The 21,704-nt window shown below is 32.6% G+C and overlaps 1 protein-coding gene and 1 long non-coding RNA gene across 13 annotated transcripts in view; both read left to right on the plus strand.

Moving 5' to 3' along the window:
- The window catches only part of LOC105338723 (multiple epidermal growth factor-like domains protein 10), a 128,588-nt gene that overhangs the window by 51,472 nt on the left and 55,412 nt on the right, over positions 1–21,704 (plus strand). The gene's annotated exons all lie outside the window — the stretch shown is intronic.
- On the plus strand, positions 8,457–9,792 carry LOC117688003 (uncharacterized). Its single transcript, XR_004600784.2, has 2 exons — positions 8,457–8,855; positions 8,983–9,792. It is a non-coding gene; the product is annotated as an uncharacterized lncRNA (long non-coding RNA).

A 21,704-nucleotide genomic window follows, 5' to 3' on the forward strand; every position in this document is an offset into this window, starting at 1 on the left:
TGCTTAATCAAGAAATGACGGATGGATACAATCAGGTGTAAAAATTCACTAAATATCATTTGAGTTTATCGCTTACATTTTAATTGGAGACCATGACCGACAGAAATAAAATTTGAGGTGTAAATTTATTTGTTATCGGGCACAGTCTCCAAAATAAATGTAAGCGATAAACGTATTTGCAAAAAATAAAAACACGATAATGCAGTTGGTTAGTCGAGCATTTTAGATAGCACGTGTTGTGATTTGTTTGTAAACAACCGTACCATAGGGAATCTTGTTTCAAACGGAAATTGAAATAAATAAAAGTATGTTTTATTATTATAATTAGGGAGACACTGTTAATATATTCAAATTATGAACCCGTGAAAATTGTTCAAGGAATGTTTAAAGCAGAAAGAAAATATAATTTATTTTTGAACTTTGAAATTTCTTCGATTTTTGTAACCATAATATGAGTTATTGAATTGTAAAAGCACCACTACCAAGAAAATAAACTTATTTTTGTTTTTAAAGCAGCACAAAACATAATTCATAATTATACTTTTCTATTCTATGTCTAAAATTATTTGATAAACGACTATTAATTAATACAGAAATTCAAATTATTGATATCATTCATGTCAGTTCGACGCCTTTGTGGCCGTTCCGGTCTTTGATTTTCTTTAGCTTAAAGGTATATGTGGCGTATATTTTCATGCTAATAAATATTTGATTGATCTATTTTTTAAATATGGTATATAAAGATATATCTTCACAATGAATTACACAGTTTATGTCAATCGGGTTAAAAAAGATATAGAAATTAATTAGTAATTTTTATAATTATGTTCGCGTCCACAATAAATACAGCATTTGAATAAATCCCGCCTTAAATCGGCCACGTGATACCACGCTCAGGATATCACAACAACAATGGCGACGACGAGAAAGATAGGTATACCCGTAATACCGGTAAATTTGACAGATTTGACCAAGAAAGAAACAACTGACACGGATAGGAACAATGGGAAGATTGTCCTCGGAGACCAGGTAGATTGATGGAATAGGAATTACAGCCGAATTAACATAAGTTTTTATCATGAAGTTGTAGGGGTTTTGCTAGTCAGGTTCGTATGTGCTCCATGTGGTTCATGTCTTTAGTTTATAAATTATGAACAACAAGTGGATTTTCGTTCAGAGAATTTTTTGAAAAAAGAATAAACTAACACTCTCAGGACATGCATCCCTCAGGAGAGGGGGTATTAACTCATTTTACCGTGTCATTGATGCTAAAATACAATAAACTAACACTCTCAGGACATGCATCCCTCAGGAGAGGGGGTATTAACTCATTTTACCGTGTCATTGATGCTAAAATACTGTTTCATCTTTATTACACATACTTAGCAATTTTTATCGTTCTACATTAATGAATAACGGAATAATAATGCTTCGCGTATCTTCTCATAAAAGAATTATCTAATTTAGACATGAAAAACGTGTTTCTAATTTGTTAAAAAACTGTTTACCATTGCGTTTTCAATACTAGGTTTTCCCGCACTCATGCGCAGTGGCGTTACAACTGGCCGATCAGATTATTATTCATCAGACGTGTAGCAAAGTTTAGAGACAGATAAATAAAGAAAGAACATGTTTTACGGGCCTAGAGTTTGTGAAACGTCTCATTATAAGAAGCATGATGTATATTTTTACTAAAACTCATGTCAAAAATTTTACTACAAATACGCCAAATATACCTTTAAAATGAGACAAAAAATATCCTAAAAATATATAAACGGTGTTTATCCCAAGAGTTGCGTGTATTCTATAGAAAATTCACAACGAGTTGAATAACAATCATATAACATCGCAATCATGAGAGATTCCTTTTATTACATGTTTAACCACGTCTTTTGTTAAACTTCTCTGTAAAAATTATAGTTGTGAGCCGCACAACACATTTACTGCAATACTTAAGGCATGGAAAAAGTTCCTTTGGGATTAAAATACAAACTTTTCATTTACGAACATATATTTTTGTTTTATCAATTTATATATAAAAAAACCTTAAAACAGCATTAAATGCTTCACATTTACAAATCTAAACATTAACTGATCATGAATTATATTTTGTACTTTTTCAATCTACAACAATCAACAGCCTAAACCAACGCAATGTTAACTATGACGTCACGTTGGGTAAGAATACACAGAGCAATATCAAAAATAATAATGATTAATCATCTAATTGTCTACGGACTTTTCAGTTTTTTCCTGGTAACGACAAAGAGCACACGGCGGGTGTGACCGGTCAGCAGAGGATGCTCACTCCCCCTCGGCACCTGATCCTACCTCCAATGTAATGGAGGTCCATGTTTGCTCAAGGTTTGTATTTGACCATCACAAACAACCCAAATCATCAACGTGTAGTTTTTTTTCCCTACTATGACATTTTCCCGATTTTGACATGTACATCGATTATGACCTGCCTAATTGTGACAAAGAGCGCACGGCGGGTGTGACCGGTCTGCAGAGGATGTTCACTCCTCCTAGGCACCTGATCTTACCTCTATCTTTTTTGGAGGACCGTGTTGCTCTGCTTTGAATTTGTATTTCATTTTAAGGATTATTGAGATGGTTGACAATTTGTTATTGTCATTTATATGGTAGTGAAACCCTTTGGTATGTGTGGGCCTGATACATTTGTATGAATTATGTTTCTTTGCATTTACGGATATGTAAAATGTGTGTAATATGTGGTTGTTTATTTCTATAAATATTGAGTATTCACTCTAAGTTTATAAGTTAAATTCGTTAGATAAGTCAAACCACTATGTAAATTATCAATACAAGGAGATGTATTTTTCTTCTTTCTTCTTATAAACACAGATAGATGTATGGTGTACATGGGCTATTTTTCTTTCCTGGAATCATGCTTTATTGTAATTTTTTTCTACATATTTTGTCAAAAAACGACCTGTTAGTTTACTTTTGTTTGTAAGGAATAAATGAATAAATAAAAAAGTCTAAAACAATGCAGGGAACAGTCATTGATTAAAGTGAATGCAATGTAAAAGAAATAAACAACATGCACTACACAGTCCAGCCTGTATATAGTCATAATAATCGGCATGGAAGATAACTCCTGGTAGTTTATCGTTGTATTAGAAAACACACTGTCAATATACAGGACAGGTGGTGGTAAAGACAGCAGGTAAAGTGTTTCTTGTAAAGCTGTTGTTCTTGAGACATGAAGTCCTCTCTGATATAAATGTAAGATACGTACAAATAAATGTCCAGTTAGTAGGTTGTGTGGTAAATATTGGCAGTAGAGTGATGTATATCATCTCCAAGACAGTAGGTTTGGCTTTGTAACACAGTGTATAAGTAGTTTGCGATTAAAGTAAATTGAATTTACAAGAAATAAATAACACACACAGCACAGGTCTACTTCACAAATCTTCCTGTAAGAAAGCAACAGAAAACTCTTCATGGAAGATAACTCCTGGAAGTGTCTTGTTGTGGTAGATTACACATTGTCCATGTAGAAAAACAGCAGCTATAGTGTTTCTTATAAGGTTGCTGTTTCTGAGAATAAAGTCCCTTCTGATATAAATGTTAGATACTTACAAATAGATTTCCAGTTAACAGACTATGTTGTAAATACAGGCAGCTGTGTAACTAAACATTTGTCTTACAGTCATTTAATGCTATGCTGTGATATGCGGTTTTAAAGATATGCTATGAGATTTGAACGCAATGCTATGAAATATGAATGCAATGCGTTGAAATTTGAACAAAACGCTTCCATACACAGAAGAGTTCCAAACATTTCGGAATAAAATGATACGAAGCCAAAGTTCACCACTAATCTGCAAAGTGAACATATATTATTTAAAAAAATAATTTAAAACCAAGTTAAAGTTATGTTGTATGCTGTGCTACGGTATAAAATGACGAATGAGAATCGAAAAGGTTGTATGTTATGGTATGAGATTCCAATGTTATGCTATAATATGTCACTGTTATGTTATGATATGGCGTATGATGTAAATGATAAATATCAACATAATTCCTTTGGGATACTGTTGTTTTGAACATATGTTCAACTGTTGCACACTGGGACACGTTTTCATTAGCTCATATAAAAAAGCAAACACAGTGTAGCTTCAGTCAGGTGTTAAGCTAACGAAAATGAAGTTTGTTTTTGAAAACGGAGAATCCGAGGTACAATACTAGTGCAGAACATTATATGTCTCATTGAAACTGGTCATTGATAATTTCATTGCTTTTGTTTTCATTCTAGTGATAAAACGTCAGCAATACAGTTTAACTCATTCATAATCGTTATATTCCACTACTAAACAACACCGGAAAAATACTCTTGACTGCACGCCACTTAAATGTTCACACATTACACTGGAAGTGATTCTTGAATGAATAGTGTCAAGTGAATGCAATGTTACCCCCCCCCCCCCGAAAAAAGAGAACAAAAAAAAAAACGAAAAAAAAAACCACAACAAACTAACAAAACAAAAAACATATTGATTTATATTTTCTCAAGTCATCTGATCAAATTTGGACTTCACAGACTTTTTCCAGAATGAATTATTAGTTGAAAAAATGATTTTAAGACTGTTTGTTTTGTGTGTACTTTTAAATATGTCATTACAATCGGAAGCTGCTATGATTTGTGATTTGGCGAGACTATCTTTGAGGTCATTCTTTCGGCATAAAAACAATGTTTCATAGGATATTGTATATTTTCATTGTAGAGTTCATAAGTCAGCAACGATTGAGGAAAAATGGAAAATCAAACAACAATTGACACTTTCATTAAAACAACGTTGTTTTGAATTTTCCGAAAGGAAATAAAACTAAATGCAAATAATAACGCAACAACAGAAAGGGTAATATGTATTTATTTATTAAACAAAATGTTTTTTTTATTACTTAAAAAATCACGCTTGATAGAAAGTTTCAATGGGCATAATTAATTAATGAACATAACTAGACTAACTAACCTACTGTTCAGACATATTTTAAAAGTATATATTTACGTTAAAAATGAAATAAAAAGAATATGAATGTTTGTAACAGTATATATTTTTCCTTAAATAGATAAATTTGGGAGAGAGTTAAAAAAAACATGTTGAGTGAGATAAAAACCCACACTGTACTTGAACAAAAAAGAACACTCAAAAGCTTCATAGCTAGTATAGTTTATTTTTAAACACATCTGGGTGAGTTACAGAGAAACTCCTCAATGTTTTTCTTGTAAAGTTTGTGCATAGTATTTTTCCAATCAATCACATAATGCTTTAAAAAGGATGTATCACTCTTCGATACACTTTTCATAAAAACTTAAAAAATCAATTTTTTTTTTTCACACAGCGTGCAATTTTAATCAAGTGATTACTTATCAATGGATTTTTCTAATAAAGTAAACCAGTCAATGAATAATCAGTGAAAATTTCCAAAGCAAAAACCACATTCATCATCAAAAGAGAGTTATGTTTGTTATTAATTGCCAGATAGAGAACCAAACCTTTAGTTGTCAAATTAAAGATTTGCCTTTTTTAATGTAATTACACATAAAAAGGATTTTTTTAAAAAAATGAGTTTGTTTTAGCTCCGTAACTTTTTTGCAAACAAAACAAGTTATTTTTTGTCATTCAGCCAACTTCACACTTCTCCTACCTGGAGAATATAAATTTACAATAAATAGTTTCAAAGCGAGGGATACCACCAGTAAAATGACCAGGTAATGACGTCATCATGGTGTTACACGGAGAATACCTGATAGGGACACCATAATGAAATACTTTCAAATCATAACGCATGAATTATATATTGGTGGAACAATATAACATGATATAATACTGATAATATGTTCAAATAGAATTCTATATGGAGGTAACCATGTGGTTTTACACCAGTTTAATGCGTAACATTTAAATATAACATTCCCCGTTATGAAAAGGATATTGTCGACAAGTTAAAAAAATCTAGCTGCTGTGAATGATTCGCTGACCAATATCTAAAACAAAGAAAAAAAAACATATCATTAACGAAATACGCTTCTTGATTTTTTAAAATATTTTAAGTCATAAGCTAATATTATTAATCATATTTTAAAAAAAAATCTTCAATAGAAATGATGAAAGATGAAGTTCATGCAACAATTAACTAGTGTACACAAATCTGAGGCAAAGATCAATTTAATTTTGAACTGTAACTATTATAATTCATTAAAACAACAATACTTTATATATATATATATATATATATATATATATATATATATATATATTTCCATTTACCGAGTTGTTTGATTCCCTCTATTACTTACGGAAACTGTTTGTAAATATTAGCTCTGTAGAATCTAATAGAACTAAAATCTGCACATCCCGAAACTTTGAAAAAACAAACAAAAAACACTGCATGAAATAGCCACATGCTTTCAGACTCAAAGTTCCATAAAAGACGATGTGTCTATTTCTTTTAGCTAATGTACTGATGTAAATTAACAGGAATTTAGTAAACTTTACCTACTTGTTACGATTCAATTATGAAATTGTCGCTGAAAAATGTTAAGTATAAACAATAAGATGCTTTCTTTAATGATTCATGTGGGTGATGAAGGTAGCGCTTGTGACAGAAAAAATATAACCCGCTCAACCCGGTAATGTACTTATTTGCAATGCTGCCACCTTCATACAAGTATTCTGCATGCATCACGAAAGAAAGTGATTTAATACTACCATTACACTAGTTTTATTTACGGGTCTCTGAATAGTCACGTATGCTGAAAACACGATAAATTTATTAAAACTAACCGGAAAATGGGCATCAGTTATGCGACTGTACCTTGTTTTAATTGCACATCAATCTATTGTTCTACAAAAGGTTTGCATTTAACAAAATTTGAAATAAAAAGGGGGTTATCTAATGCCTTAAGAATAAACACGTTCATTTTCGGAATAAATAGGTTATCTTGATATCATTTGATAAGTATGCGCTTTTAAATCCTTTTACACTGTTTATTGTCATTACAATACTTCATAGTAGCAGGTACATAGGTGAATCTTTTTATTGTCGATACAAAAGACAACTTTTAATTCCTGTTTTAGAGAATACGGAGGAATTTTAAATCAGAAAGTTAGTGAAACAACTAATGATGATCGGTTGTTCACGTTTAGAAGATCATTGTTTAATTCTTATTTTAGGGAATACGGAGGAATTTTAAATCAGAAAGTTAGTGAAACAACTAATGATGATCGGAGTTCCACGTTTTGAATATAATTGTTTAATTCCTGTTCAAGCAATTACACACTCACGTGTATTCATATTACCAAAATCTATCGATCTTTCATCTATCTATCTAAATATCTAATTAAACAAGGAATATAAAAGTAAAGAGTAGAGAGTTAAATGATCTTTCTCTCTGTTGTTTATGCTGTAGGTCAACACAAAGTCCTGTGGAATCATTAATATTTTTGTAGGCCAAAGTTCCCGGATTGCTTAATCTTACAGGTATGTTGGGTCGTTATCTTGTGTATTTTCTTATACCTACAAAAAAATATGACTTCATAACCATAATTTATTATTTTATGGAGGATTGGTGTAAAACTCATCAAAACCACATATGAAAAACAAACAAACAAACAAACAAACAAACGAAAAAAACCCAACAAACAAAAACAAAAAAGCCAAAACAAATCTAGACAAATAAGTAAAGTTAATGTCGTTAATCACTGAGTCCCTTTGATTAATATTCAAGAAAGACGGTAATGATTTTCCACCATCCCTTAAAATCATTAAAAATCATTTAAAAAAATGAATTTACCTTATATGAAGATGCTTCCATACAACTGTTAGCTTTTCTTGGCGAATAGTTTTAGAGAAGAAGACTTAAAAGAAAACACAACAGTTCAATAACTCTAAATTATCACCTTTAAGAACAGCTATTTCTATTATCGACAGACGGACATACAGACGGCGGACAAAAAGTGATCAGAAAAATTTCTTTGAGCTTTCAGTCCAAATGAGCTGAACAACCAAAACACCTACAAAAAACCTCAAACTGGTGGTTAAATTTACCTGATAAGTTGTTTCCCACTAAATTATTTGATTCATGTTACTGAGTAAAATGAATAATACACATATAATTTGATATTTTTGTTGGAATTATTTTTAACAAATTTTGAAATAATATCAGATATTATTATTTTGACATATTTTAATCTATTAACATAATTATCCTCTTTTCATAAGTCAATTTTGGTTCCACAATTTAAAACATTTTTTACAGATCTAAAGAGAAAACTATATTTCGTATTTCATTGAGTTATATTGTTCAAATTACTATTTTTGTTACTTATATTTACGTTTGAGAGAGAGACAAATTGTTTAAACTATGACGCTATCTGTCAGCCATACAAAATTGAGCCGAAACATGACCTAGACATTTAAAAAACATAGTTCCAAAAGCTTTAAGTAAAATTTTATCGTTTACATTGAAAATCAACAAATTATAGAAAATTTCAATATCACTAAATAACAAGGATTAACTAAATTGTAAAGGTTTAATATCCCCACTTTGTTGGTGAAAATGTAAAGTCACAAAGCGGAGGTAGAATTGTCAGGTGGTGAAGCGGTCGTTAACCACGCATCCTAAAAGATTGAATTAATATTAAACGTGCAGTTTTGGAAAGATGATCTGGAGAGAATTTTAGCTGTCATTCTTCTTGAGGAGGTGATGTTAGACTGTGAGTGGATATCCTGTTGTGAAGAGGAAGACGAGGTTGCAGTGTCAGCGACGGCTAATGAAACATGTAGAGGAATTTCGGGCGAAACAGGCATAGCGACTAGAGGTAATGAAATATTGTACGACGCGTCCGATTTGTTTTGTATTTTCATATTCTGGGTTTCTTATTGTCGCCAAACAGAGCTTGTATTTCTTTTCTGGTCAACTGACATGTTTCTGTTGTATGTTTTCAGGGACGATTTGCATCTGTGTCCAGACATAAACATGATGTGCCTAGCTTGGAATCCTGCATCATTATTGGAGGAAATAACCGTGGCTCTTAAACAGTGGGGAATATAAATGATTTGGCATTTCGCATATTTACATATATTACATATATCCCGCATGTATCCTCTGAATGGTTGCTTTTGGTGAGGCTTTACAGGGTACCATGTGTCACAAGAAGATGGAACAATGATAGCATCTTTCACACAATCATTGAAAAGGTTTGTCGCATGTTGATCAGTTTTGGACAAAAGAAGCCAAAGCATTTTAACAGGACAAGTAGGGCACTTTGGAACAGCATAAATTCTGTTATATGAAGGAGCGTCATCACTGTTGAGGCCTCCTTGGAAATTCTTCTGCTGTGTTTCATGTTGAAGAATTCTTTTTCATCTTCATCAAATAGAAAATTAAAAGAATCTTTACGGAGTTGTTGATGAAATTCCAAGCCCCGAGAGACAAGATGAACCGAGAGATTGAACCACACACACTGCCGTAGCATTAGGGGAGAAAATAGAGCAGCTTGAAAGTAGGAGGAAATCTTTTTAAATCATCTGAAGTAATTAGAGTTTTTTATGTGAATTTTAATGTGTTCATGTGATAGTGTTCCGCTTAAACAGGAAAAAGTTACCCATTTCGTGAGGAAGATTCCTTCGGCTTGGCCTCAAAGAATAACTTGTGCAGGTGAATCGCAAGAACATCAGAGGGGACGGTTTCAAACTCCAATGGCTCATTGTAAACCTCTGTATGCCACTCTGAAATTTAAGATATCCTTCATAACAGCCACTGATTTCTGTTTGTATTTATTTGTGCATAAAAGATACGTTGCTCCATCTCCTCCCACCCCAAAGTCTCATATTTTTTGATATTTATTTTGCTTACCTTAGAATATGTTGATGCCCCAGTTTGTATTTTTCTTGGTTGAACAGGATTGTCTTGAATCCTGAAATTCCTAAAACTCATTTTCTGTAAGAGAACGAAATCTTTTCGGTTCAGCAGCCTGAGCAGGGGTCTCTGGCTTTGGGAGCCAAGCTAAAACTGGCTTTTCTAGCTCTTTACACATCTCAAATATTTCAGACTGATCAGAAATAGCCTCTCTAAGTTAAAAAGATCAAGATTGTCCATAATTGCATTGTCAAAGAACAAAAATAACTCATCTGTTATGTCTTCTCCACCTATTTCAAATTCTCCATATTCTGCCATTTTCATGTACATGTACAGTAAAAGAACAGACGGGCAACTTAATTAAATAACAACGAACAGTTTAAATTTTTTTGTTGAAGAAATTTTTTTTAATGCAAAAACAATTTTGAAATACTCCAAAAGAACCTTGCATAAAATTAACTATCTCAGGACATGCATCCCTCAGGAGAGGGGGTATTAATATTTGTATGCATTATGTTTCTTTGTATTTACGGATATGTAAAATGTGTGTAATATGTGGTTGTTTATTTCTATAAATATTGAGTATCCACTCTACGTTTATGAGTTAAATTCGTTAGATACGTCAGACCACTATGTAAATTATGAATACAAGGAGATGTATTTTTACTTCTTTCTTCTTATAAACACAGATACATGTACGATGTACATGGGCTATTTTTCTTTCCTGGAATCATGCTTTATTGTAATTTTTTTCTACATATTTTGTCAAAAAACGACCCGTTAGTAAGGAATAAATCAAAAAATAAAAAAGTATAAAACAATGGAGGGAGCAGTCATTGATTAAAGTGAATGCAATGTAAAAGAAATAAATAAGATGCACTTCACAGTCCTGCCTGTGTATAGCCATATTACTCTTCATGGAAGATAACTCCTGGTAGTCTCTCGTTGTAGAAGATGACGAACTGTTCATATACAGGGCAGGTGGTGGTGAAGACAGCAGGTATTGTGTTTCTTGTAAAGTTGTTGTTCTTGAGACATGAAGTCCTCTCTGATATAAATGTAAGATACGTACAAATAAATGTCCAGTTAGTAGGTTTTGTGGTAAATATTGGCAGTAGAGTGACGTATAACATCTCCAAGACAGTAGGTTTGGCTTTGTAACACAGTGTATAAGTAGTTTGCGATTAAAGTAAATTGAATTTACAAGAAATAAATAACACACACAGCACAGGTCTACTTCACAAATCTTCCTGTAAGAAAGCAACAGAAAACTCTTCATGGAAGATAACTCCTGGTAGTCTCTTGTTGTAGTAGATTACACATTGTCCATGTACATGACAGTAGAAAAACAGCAGCTATAGTGTTTCTTGTAAAGTTGCTGTTTCTGAGAAAAAAGTCTCCTCTGATATAAATGTTGGATACTTACAAATAGATTTCCAGTTAACAGACTATGTGGTAAATACAGGCAGCTGTGTAACTAAACATTTGTCTTACAGTCATTTCATGCTATGCTATGATATGCGGTTTTAACGATATGCTATGAACTACGCAATGCTATGAAATATGAATGCAATGCTATGAAATTTGAACAAAACGCTTCCATACACAGAAGAGTTCCAAACATTTCGGAATAAAATGATAGGAAGCCAAAGTTCACCACTAATCTGCTAAGTGAACATATCTTCTTTAAAAAAATGATTTAAAACCAAGTTAAAATTATGCTGTATGCTGTGCTACGGCATAAAATGACGAATGAGAATCTACAAGGTTGTATGTTATGGTATGAGATTCCAATGTTATGCTATAAAATCTCACTGTTATGTTATGATATGGCGTATGATGTAAAAGATAAATATCAACATAATTCCTTTGGGACACTGTTGTTTTGAACATATGTTCAACTGTTGCACACTGGGACACGTTTTCATTAGCTCATATAAAAAAGCAAACACAGTGTAGCTTCAGTCAGGTGTTGAGCTAACGAAAATGAAGTTTGTTTTTGAAAACGGAGAATCCGAGGTACAATACTAGTGCAGAAATAACAATTATTATCATGAAGAGTGTATCATTTTAATGTAGAGTGTATAACAATATATAGAAACATTATATGTCTCATTGAAACTGGTCATTGATAATTTCATTGCTCCACTTTTGTTTTCATTCTAGTGATAAAACGTCAGCAATACAGTTTAACTCATTCATAATCGTGATATTCCACTACTAAACAACACCGGAAAAATACTCTTGAGTGCACGCAACCTAAATGTTCACACGTTTCACTGGAAGTGATCCTTGAATGAATAGTGTCAAGTGAATGCAATTTTACCCCCCCCCCCCCGAAAAAAGAGAACAAAAAAAAAACGAAAAAAAACCACAACAAACTAACAAAACAAAAAACATATTGATTTATATTTTTCTCAAGTCATCTGATCAAATTTGTACTTCACAGACTTATTCCAGCATGACTTATCAGTTGCAAAAATGATTTTAAGACTGTTTGTTTTGTGTGTACTTTTAAATATGTCATTACAATCGGAAGCTGCTATGATTTGTGATTTGGCGATACTATCTTTGAGGTCATTCCTTCGGCATAAAAACAATGTTTCATAGCATATTGTATATTTTCATTGTAGAGTTCATAAGTCAGCGACGATTGAGGAAAAATGGAAAATCAAACAACAATTGACACTTTCATTAAAACAACGTTGTTTTGAATTTTCCGAAAGGAAATAAAACTAAATGCAAATAATTACGCAACAACAGAGAGGGTGATATGTATTTATTTATTAAACAAAATGTTGTTTTTAATAGTTAAAAAATTACGCTTGATAGAAAGTTTCAATGGGCATAATTAATTAATGAACATAACTAGACTAACTAACCTACTGTTCAGACATATTTTAAAAGTATATATTTACGTTAAAAATGAAATAAAAAGAATATGAATGTTTGTAACAGTATATATTATTCCTTAAATAGATAAATTTGGGAGAGAGTTAAAAAAAACATGTTGAGTGAGATAAAAACCCACACTGTACTTGAACAAAAAAGAACACTCAAAAGCTTCATAGCTAGTATAGTTTATTTTTAAACACATCTGGGTGAGTTACAGGGAAACTCCTCAATGTTGTTCTTGTAAAGTTTGTGCATAGTATTTTTCCAATCAATCACGTAATGTTTTAAAAAGGATGTATCACTCTTCGATACACATTTCATTAAAACATAAAAAATCAAATATTGTTTTCACACAGCGTGCAATTTTAATCACGTTATTACTTATCAATGGATTTTTCTAATAAAGTAAATCATTCAATGAATAATCAGTGACAATTTCCAAAGCAATAACCACATTCATCAGCAAAAGAGAGTTATGTTTGTTAGTGTTGTTAAATTAAAGATTTGCCTTTTTTAATGTAATTACACATAAAAAGTATTTTTTTAAAAATAAGCTGATCCAAACAGAAAAAGTTATTTTTTGTCATTCAGCCAACTTCACACTTCTCCTACCTGGAGAATTGAAATTTACAATAAATAGAGTTTCAAAGCGAGGGATACCACCGGTTAACATGACCACGTAATGACGTCATAATAGTGTTACACGTAGAATACCTGACAGGGACAACATAATGAAACACATTCAAATCATAACGCTTGAATTATATATTGGTGGAACAATATAACATTATATAATACTGATAATATGTTCAAATTGTATTCTATATGGAGTTAACCATGTGCTTTTACATCAGTTTAATGAGTAACACATAAATATAACATTCGCAGTTATTAAAAAAAGACATTGTCGACAAGATAAATAGTTCTAGCTGTTATGAATGATTCGCTAACCAATGTCTAAAACAAAGAAAGAACACATATAGTTAACGAAATACACTTCTTGATTTTTTTTACATTTTAAGTCATTAGCTAATATTATGAATCATATTTTAAAAAAAAACAATCTTCATTAGAAATTATGAAAGATGAAATTGATGCAACAATTTACTAGTGTACACAAATCTGAGGCAAAAAGCTATTTAATTTTGAACTGAAACTATCATATAATTCATTAAAACTACGATACATAATATCTATATAATATGTAATTCTTTTATATAAAACTTGACACTGTATCATTATATTTATCATTCAACGCATTTTGTCTCTCTTTACATTTATGAGCTGATGTACATTTATTCTCAACATAAAGTCTGACATTTAAATTATATTTCTATTGTTTCGTTCATCCTTAATTTATTTTTGCTGATGTACTTTCAAATCCTACTTGGTTTAAAAAAAAAAAAGAGACTTGACATGGTCCCAAATTGACGCACTCTATACATGTTTATTTTTTAAAATACCATCCTAAACCCTGTCTTCACATAATTTGTTGGTGGCACAGCCACTGAGGTTTTCATTAGAAACCATGGAACAACAAAAATCACTTTCTGATGAAATAATAAAGAGCACAGTGTTTGCATGCTGCTTCTAAAGGATCCATGCGCTATGTTTATTTCCTTATACGTACTTATCTGAACATGCAGGCCTCTTTATTCAATAACCCTATTGTTATAGTGGTTAAGCGGAGGAAGAAAAAAGCAGAAGGCTTTACTTTATATATAAATATGTATTTACTCAAGAACCAATGCCTGAATTAAAAGTCACAAATATTAAAGGGGCATGGTCACGATTTTGGTCAAAATTTATTTCCCAAATCCTAATGTTTACAATGCTTCACTAAGGCATGTTTAATATCATTTCAAATTTGAGTGCCATTCGTTTAGTTATAAGCGAGTTACAGAGCTTACAATTCTTTGCTATATAAACAGTTTATGTTTGGAATGTTGAAGTAAAAATTCCAGTTGTAGACCTAAAATGAATATGTTAAACGTTAGGAACTGTTTAATCATGCTTAAAATGAATTAGCAGACAAAAAATCAACTTGAAAACGAAATTTGACTGGTATAATGAACCTATGTAAACAAAAACAGCGCACGAGCCTTGTTTACATGACAAGAATTAGTGAGCCCTGTATTTTGCTAATAACTCTACAACTGACCCTCAAATTTCACTTGATCACTAGAAATGCATTCCTAAAGCATTATAAATAATAAAAACAGAAAATTTGACCAAAATCGTGACCATGCCCCTTTAATACATAACATGTATCAGTATATACATATAAACAAAGATTAAACAACCGTATGCCTCGTACATTGCCTATGTGTCAATAAGTTGGTTTATTTACAAAAACAATTTATTCAGCTAATAAATCACATGAATCTATTAAAAACTTTCCACCCTACTTTGTTTGAGTGCTTAAATCAAAGTAATGTTTTTTAACATTTATTTCACCATAAATGATGAACAGTAAATATATCATAAGTTATATTATGTTTTCGGCGAAGTTGACGTATATGTATATTAGAAGTTACGTATAGAAAGACATAGTTCATCAGTGTCGAAAGGAAATAGTATGGTATTCCAAGAGTGCGCAGTGGGTATATAATATGCCATGTATTTATAATTTTATATTAAATATATTTTTAGTGGTTATAAAACTTTTATAACTACTGCCTTAATATTTTTTTTCTGCAAATCAAGCTAATTCTTTAACACCATAAAAACACGAAAGGAAATATTGCATTACTTTTTTATCGATTTAATGTAAATTTATTGTGTATACAGATTTAAAAATTATACATTTCTATTTTTCTCGTATATTAGTACATGCTTCGACAAGTGTTTTGACCCATAGCATTTTAATGATGTAATAATGTGTTAGTAATTTGTATTCACCGATATAACGGACACATATGAAAGTTATTGAGCACAATTTTAGCTAATTTATTCAGAATAGAATGTGGCACATAATATAAATTATTCAAATTAATACACATTATATAAATTCATCTAAACTATGTTACCTCTGACCAATATGTATAACTGTATTAAACTGAACCGTATCGACCATAATGTTAGAAAAAGGTGAGTGAATAAAAAACACTTTTATCAAAACCCAAAACTAACTTTCTTAGACTTGAGAACTTTCCTATATTTGAGTGTTTATCAGAGCTGTTGGGGAGAGGACAAAGTAGGACTAATTGGTGTTTGTTTGTTTTATCATTCGCATACTATCCATTCCGCTTTATTTAACTATCATGGAAATAGTAATCTTTTGTTCATCATCTTATTATTTCACTTGCATCGTCTCTTTTTTGTCAAGTCTCAAGATTCCTACCGGATGCATGTATATAAAACAACATTATTTATTCATGCATTTATTTATTCATTCAATTAGTACTTTAAAGAGCATAGTCACGATTTCGGTCAATTTCTATTTTTTCTGTTTTTATCATTAACAATGTTTTAGGAATGCATTTCTAATGATCAAATGAAAATTAAGAGTCAGTCTTTGAGTTATTAGCAAGATACATGGCTCACAAATCGTTGTCATGTAAGCAAGGCTCGTGTCCTGTTTTTTGTTTTCAGAGGTTCAATATACCAATACAAATCTTTTTCAGGCTGATGTGTATTTTTTTTTCATGTTAAGCATAAATTAACAATTCCTAATATTTTACAAATCCATTTTAGGTCTAAAACTGGAATTTTCACTTCAACATTCATAACTAAACAGCAGCTTAATTTACTTAACAAAGAATTGTAATCTCTGTAACTTGCTTACAACTCATCGAATGGCAATAACATTTTGGTTGCCTATCAAAAAAGCATTGTAAACATTAAAATCGAAAAATAAATTAACCAAAATTGTGACCATGCCCCTTTGAAATAAAGAAAAAATGAAAACATAGTCATGATATATGTATGCACCTAATATGAAATTAAGATTAAATAAAACTGTATTGCTATTTCATCTTAAAAAATCGAGGTTTTCTTTGGTGTATACTAGTTGATGAATATTATAATAAGCTCTCTTTTCTTCTTGTTTAACTTCCTTGTCACGTGATCATTGAGTCTGCGCAGTTTTAACCTTCATGTTACTACTTTTTGCTGTTGCGTGGCCATGCCTATACTCATAGAGTGATCTTATTTGACCAGATCGACAAGACCCTATCATGGTGTCCCTATTCGGACACTCTGTGTATTACCTCGATGTCCTCACTGTGTGGTTCTGTCTGCTGGCAGTATCCCAGGCGGCGTATTGTGAGTAAACTTAAAGTACAAGCTCATTTTAACAATAATAACGTAAATATACATCAACATAAGTGTACGTAATAAGACTTACAGTGTTTCACAAGTGAAATATTTGGATAGACATCCACTGTAAACTTGTAAAGACCAATGATCTACAAATTTCGTTGTCAAAATGGTTCAAAAACAGAATCAGAATGATGATGAAAAGTACTGGGACTTCTATCGTCCCGTAATTTAAGGTAATTGGGTTTTATGATTCTGATAGTCGCAGTCTTTAAGACTCTGGTTTACAATAATGCATGACAGATTTGACTATCATGATTTGAAGTAAATATCTAAGTCCCGGTCACACTGTCAAAACTTAGAGCTACGAGCTATCACGATTCTGGGGGGTCATAACTCGACAAAACTCGGCCAGTTTGCAATGCTCCTTGATAACAGGGATATCAGTTCGATTTTTTTCTTGCAATTAATTCCATATTGACAGATGATCAGCAAGATTGTTTATTTGTAACATGAGTTTTAGTCAACATCTGTACGATTTGTGCACATCACTTTCTCCAGAACTCGTACGGACAGGTACACACTTGGGCGAGTGTAGTCGACCGTTGTATTAGTTCCTGACGAGTTGTTGCGATATGTTTGCGAGAAATGCCCTAGTTGTCGATGTTTCACGCCTTTGCTATTTTTTTGGCTGTGGAATGTTTACGGAAATGTACACACTCGGGTGACAGTTGCACTAGTTCCTGACGAGTGGTTAGGATAACGCGAAATGCCCGAGCGTTGTCGACTTATTACACCTTTGCTATTAATTTGGTTGTTGGCTGTAGAACGTTTCACAACAATGGAGGAATGTGCTTCTAAAGATAATCTTATAGTCGCCCATACAATTAGGCCTCCACTTTAGTTTTTATTCTTTTTATCTTCGGAATGTCTGTACTTATCTGCTTCTTCAAGACAACTGATCCCGGTAATTGCACCCTTAGTGCACCATCACCATAGTGATGTCGAATAAATTTCGAAAGGAACACGTTTAAGTTTCACAATATAAAGTGCTGCCATTTCGTTAACTGAAAGGTGACTAAAATATATCTAAAGTGACTGAATGGAAGAACACTGGTATATAAGAAAGCCCAAATGGCTCATTTGAGATCCAAGACTTAAAATACGAGATTCGAAATATGAAATTTGAGATTCAAAATTCGAGATTCAATATCTAAATTAACTAATCAAATCATAGATCAGAAAACCTGTTTCTTAGCGACATCATTCTGCACATGCTCTTAAATACAACAATGATATGTTCTCTCTAACTTAATAATTATTTTTCTTGATTTATACGCAGAAAATATAACTAGACTAGTTATAATGCAATAACTTTCTCAGTGATTTTGCTCTCCTTGTGCATCCCGACCAGATGCTTTTGAACCCTGGAATATTTCACTATCGATAGTTTAAATCTGAAGTTTAAAAAATGTGGTTATGGTAAATAGCTTTTAAAACATATCCATTTTTTGCGGAGGGCGGGAGGGGTTGGCCTAATTTTATTGATTTTGCCATGTAAATTTAAAGCTTTTATTTCCCGAGGAGCTCCAGAACATCTGACCCCCTCCCATCTAGATCTGCGCATGAAGATTTGTATCCGAAAGATTCTTTAAAACGAATATAAAATATTAGTCCGGTTTAAAAAAGGAATATGAGCATTATCTAACGTTTGTTTTTGTATACAGTCATACAATATTGTAAATAATCACTGAGATATGTTCACACCATTCGTGCCATGGAATTTATACCAGATATTAAGATTACTTTTCTAAAGTAAATAGCTTATAATGAGTCAAACTGTTCGTCATTGCTTTAAAAAAAATTTCAAAGGAAGAGATAATAATGTCCCAATATCATTTATGGACAATATGCGAAAATTTGATTGCATGTATTTTTCACAATTTATCGTTTTATTTTTTTATATGTTTCTTTTTATCATCAAGAAAAAAATGAAAGTATATTTACCACATCCAAATTGAATTTCCCTGTATCCCCCGCCCCGCCAAAATTGAAGATTTATAGCCGGATGAAATTTAATCAGGAAACATTTTACCAGAAGTTGATTGTTGCCATGTTGCTACTGTCGCCATAGACACTCCACGACACCAAAAAAAGAAACTGCATGTATGTTCAACAATCATGTAATTCTATAGAATATTTCTAAAAGACAAAACCCGATTAGTAATGAATAACGAGTTGTTCAAAATCAATTCTGTCATCTTTTTAAGTGTATTGTTGTATTTAACTGTATTTGGGCCAATTTGGGTAAACAGCTATACCAGCGCAGTCATGAATACAAAATATCCAAATATATTCAAAAATGAATTTCCTTATAACCAGTGAATGAAAAGCAACGCAAGTCTAACTCGATGCTTGAGTGTTAGTTGTTTTTTTGGATGCAATGGTACAGTAGGATCTGCATGTAAAAAGTCCCTTCTTCTCTGTTTCACCTTTATTCAACGATTAGGGTTTTCAAGTTTCCGGTTTTTTTTTTGCTTGTCAGGATTTTTTGGATGAGTCTGCTCCCTTCCCTGCCCTTACCCCCTCGCGGTACCAACGATGAAGGGAATTATAGTTTGTTAATAGGTCAGCCCTTCCCAAGCTACCTCCTTTCTTTTCTTCTTAAAAAGGCTTATCAAAAAATAGCTTATATACATGTATTTCAATGAATTTAAATCTCTCTGTCTGTCTCCCTCTGTGTCTCTCTTCCTCCCTCTCTGTGTATATCTCTCCCTCCGTGTCTGTCTGTCTGTCTGTCTCTCTCTCTATTTCTGAGTTTGACAGTACGATTATCTCTGTCTGCCTGTCTCTCTGTCCGTCTGTCTCTCTCTTTGTCTCTCTCTCTCTCTCTCTCTCTCTCTCTCTCTCTCTCTCTCTCTCTCTCTCTCTGTAACCTCGACCATGACATTGCATTATGGGTAGACTATATTACATGCATTTGTATTCTTGCCGTTCAGGTCGCATATATTCTATGTTTTCTAAACTTGTATTTAAATCATGGTGTCTAAGCTTTATCATAACCTCTAGTTTAATAGGTTTATTTTTTTTATTGAGTTTAACAGTTGCCACAAATTTACTATGTATCGGGGGAGAATACATATATTGGGTTTAAATGCATCGGGGGAAAATACATACAGAGCAAACAAAATCATGAAGATTAGCAAAGTACACAGTGTAATCACTAACTTAATTGTTGATACTGTACGAGGTTAATTCATTAAAGTTAATTAAATCTTTATTTAAATACTATATAAGAGCTATTAAGGCATTTATTTGTAGATAAACACATGAACAAATGATCTTTATTTAGAACAGTTGGATGTCGCTTGGATATACGTTTCAGATCCATGATTTGATTGGACAATTTTAATATAGAATTTCGAATTTCGACTCTCCTATTTTGAATTTCGAATCTCGAAACTTCTTGACTTTCGTATTAAATCACATTTCCATAACTTTTAGCTAACATAGAGTTGAAAATCAAACAAACAAATACTTTTTTTGACAAAATGATAAAAGGCAAATAAAAAGACCAAGACAACAAGGAACTAAAGTAGATATACAAAAAAGTAGTAGAAATAGAAACCAGGCATAAGAAATCCCAATCACTTTGAACTGCAAGCGTGCTAAGATAAAAATTACATACATTTTCGGAGTAAGGGGAGGAAAAAGATCCAAAAAATGTAATTATCTTAGGTATTAAACAGATTTGTGCGGTCAATTGTTAGACAACTAATCAGTTTGATATAAAATCAATTTATTCTGTGTTCACAATTATTACAAATGATATACAACTCAGAAGAGAGCTTATATTCCGGTTCCTCGTGGCCTCTGTGGTCAAGAGTCTAAACAAAAAGATAGAGACACGTAAAAAGAACGCCGAACACATTTAAACTTGTTTGCGTAGACTCTTTGAGGATAAGAACATCCTCGAAAATGGCTATCAAACAGATGTGTGATGAGTTTGATAGCCCGTGAAAACGTTTCCGGGGCATTGCAGAGGCAAAATATCGTAAACTAAAAGAGCCCATACTTTTTGGTTATGAAAGCCTCAAGATTAACCTTAACTTGCCAGTTTGCGGAGTTAGCATCTACTTTTTAAATCCAGAGGCTACCCGCTATCACGTTGAGACACTCCTTGATGAGTGAAAGCGGATAGGTGCCTTTAACCGTCATCTTGTTGAGCGCCCGATAGTTAACGCACCACCGCACAGAACCGTCTTTTCTTCCTTATCAGCGCGAACACAGCCACCCAATCTGACGTAGACGATTGTATAACTTCTGCGGCCAGCATGCGGCCTTCATGAACCTCTTCCTCTCCTTGGAAGACCGCTGGAGTGCTGCTTATGCGCTGATTAATAGGCCGTGCGTTTCAAGTCTCAATCTGATGCTCGATAACTGCGAACTCGCCCTGTTTTAAGTCACAAACACTGAATACATCCGAATATTGTGTTATGAGTCGCACGACCTCATGCCGCACTTCAGGCGGAGCATTATTCCGGATGTCGTCAAGTAACCCATTCATGTGTGAAGGTACTTCGGAAGAACCTTTCACTCTGACTTGTTTCACAAATGCCTTCGAGATTCCTGATTCGGTCGCAGGCATCGCAGT

This window comes from Magallana gigas, chromosome 1 (genome assembly GCF_963853765.1).
Source record: "Magallana gigas chromosome 1, xbMagGiga1.1, whole genome shotgun sequence".
Lineage (NCBI taxonomy): Eukaryota > Metazoa > Mollusca > Bivalvia > Ostreida > Ostreidae > Magallana > Magallana gigas.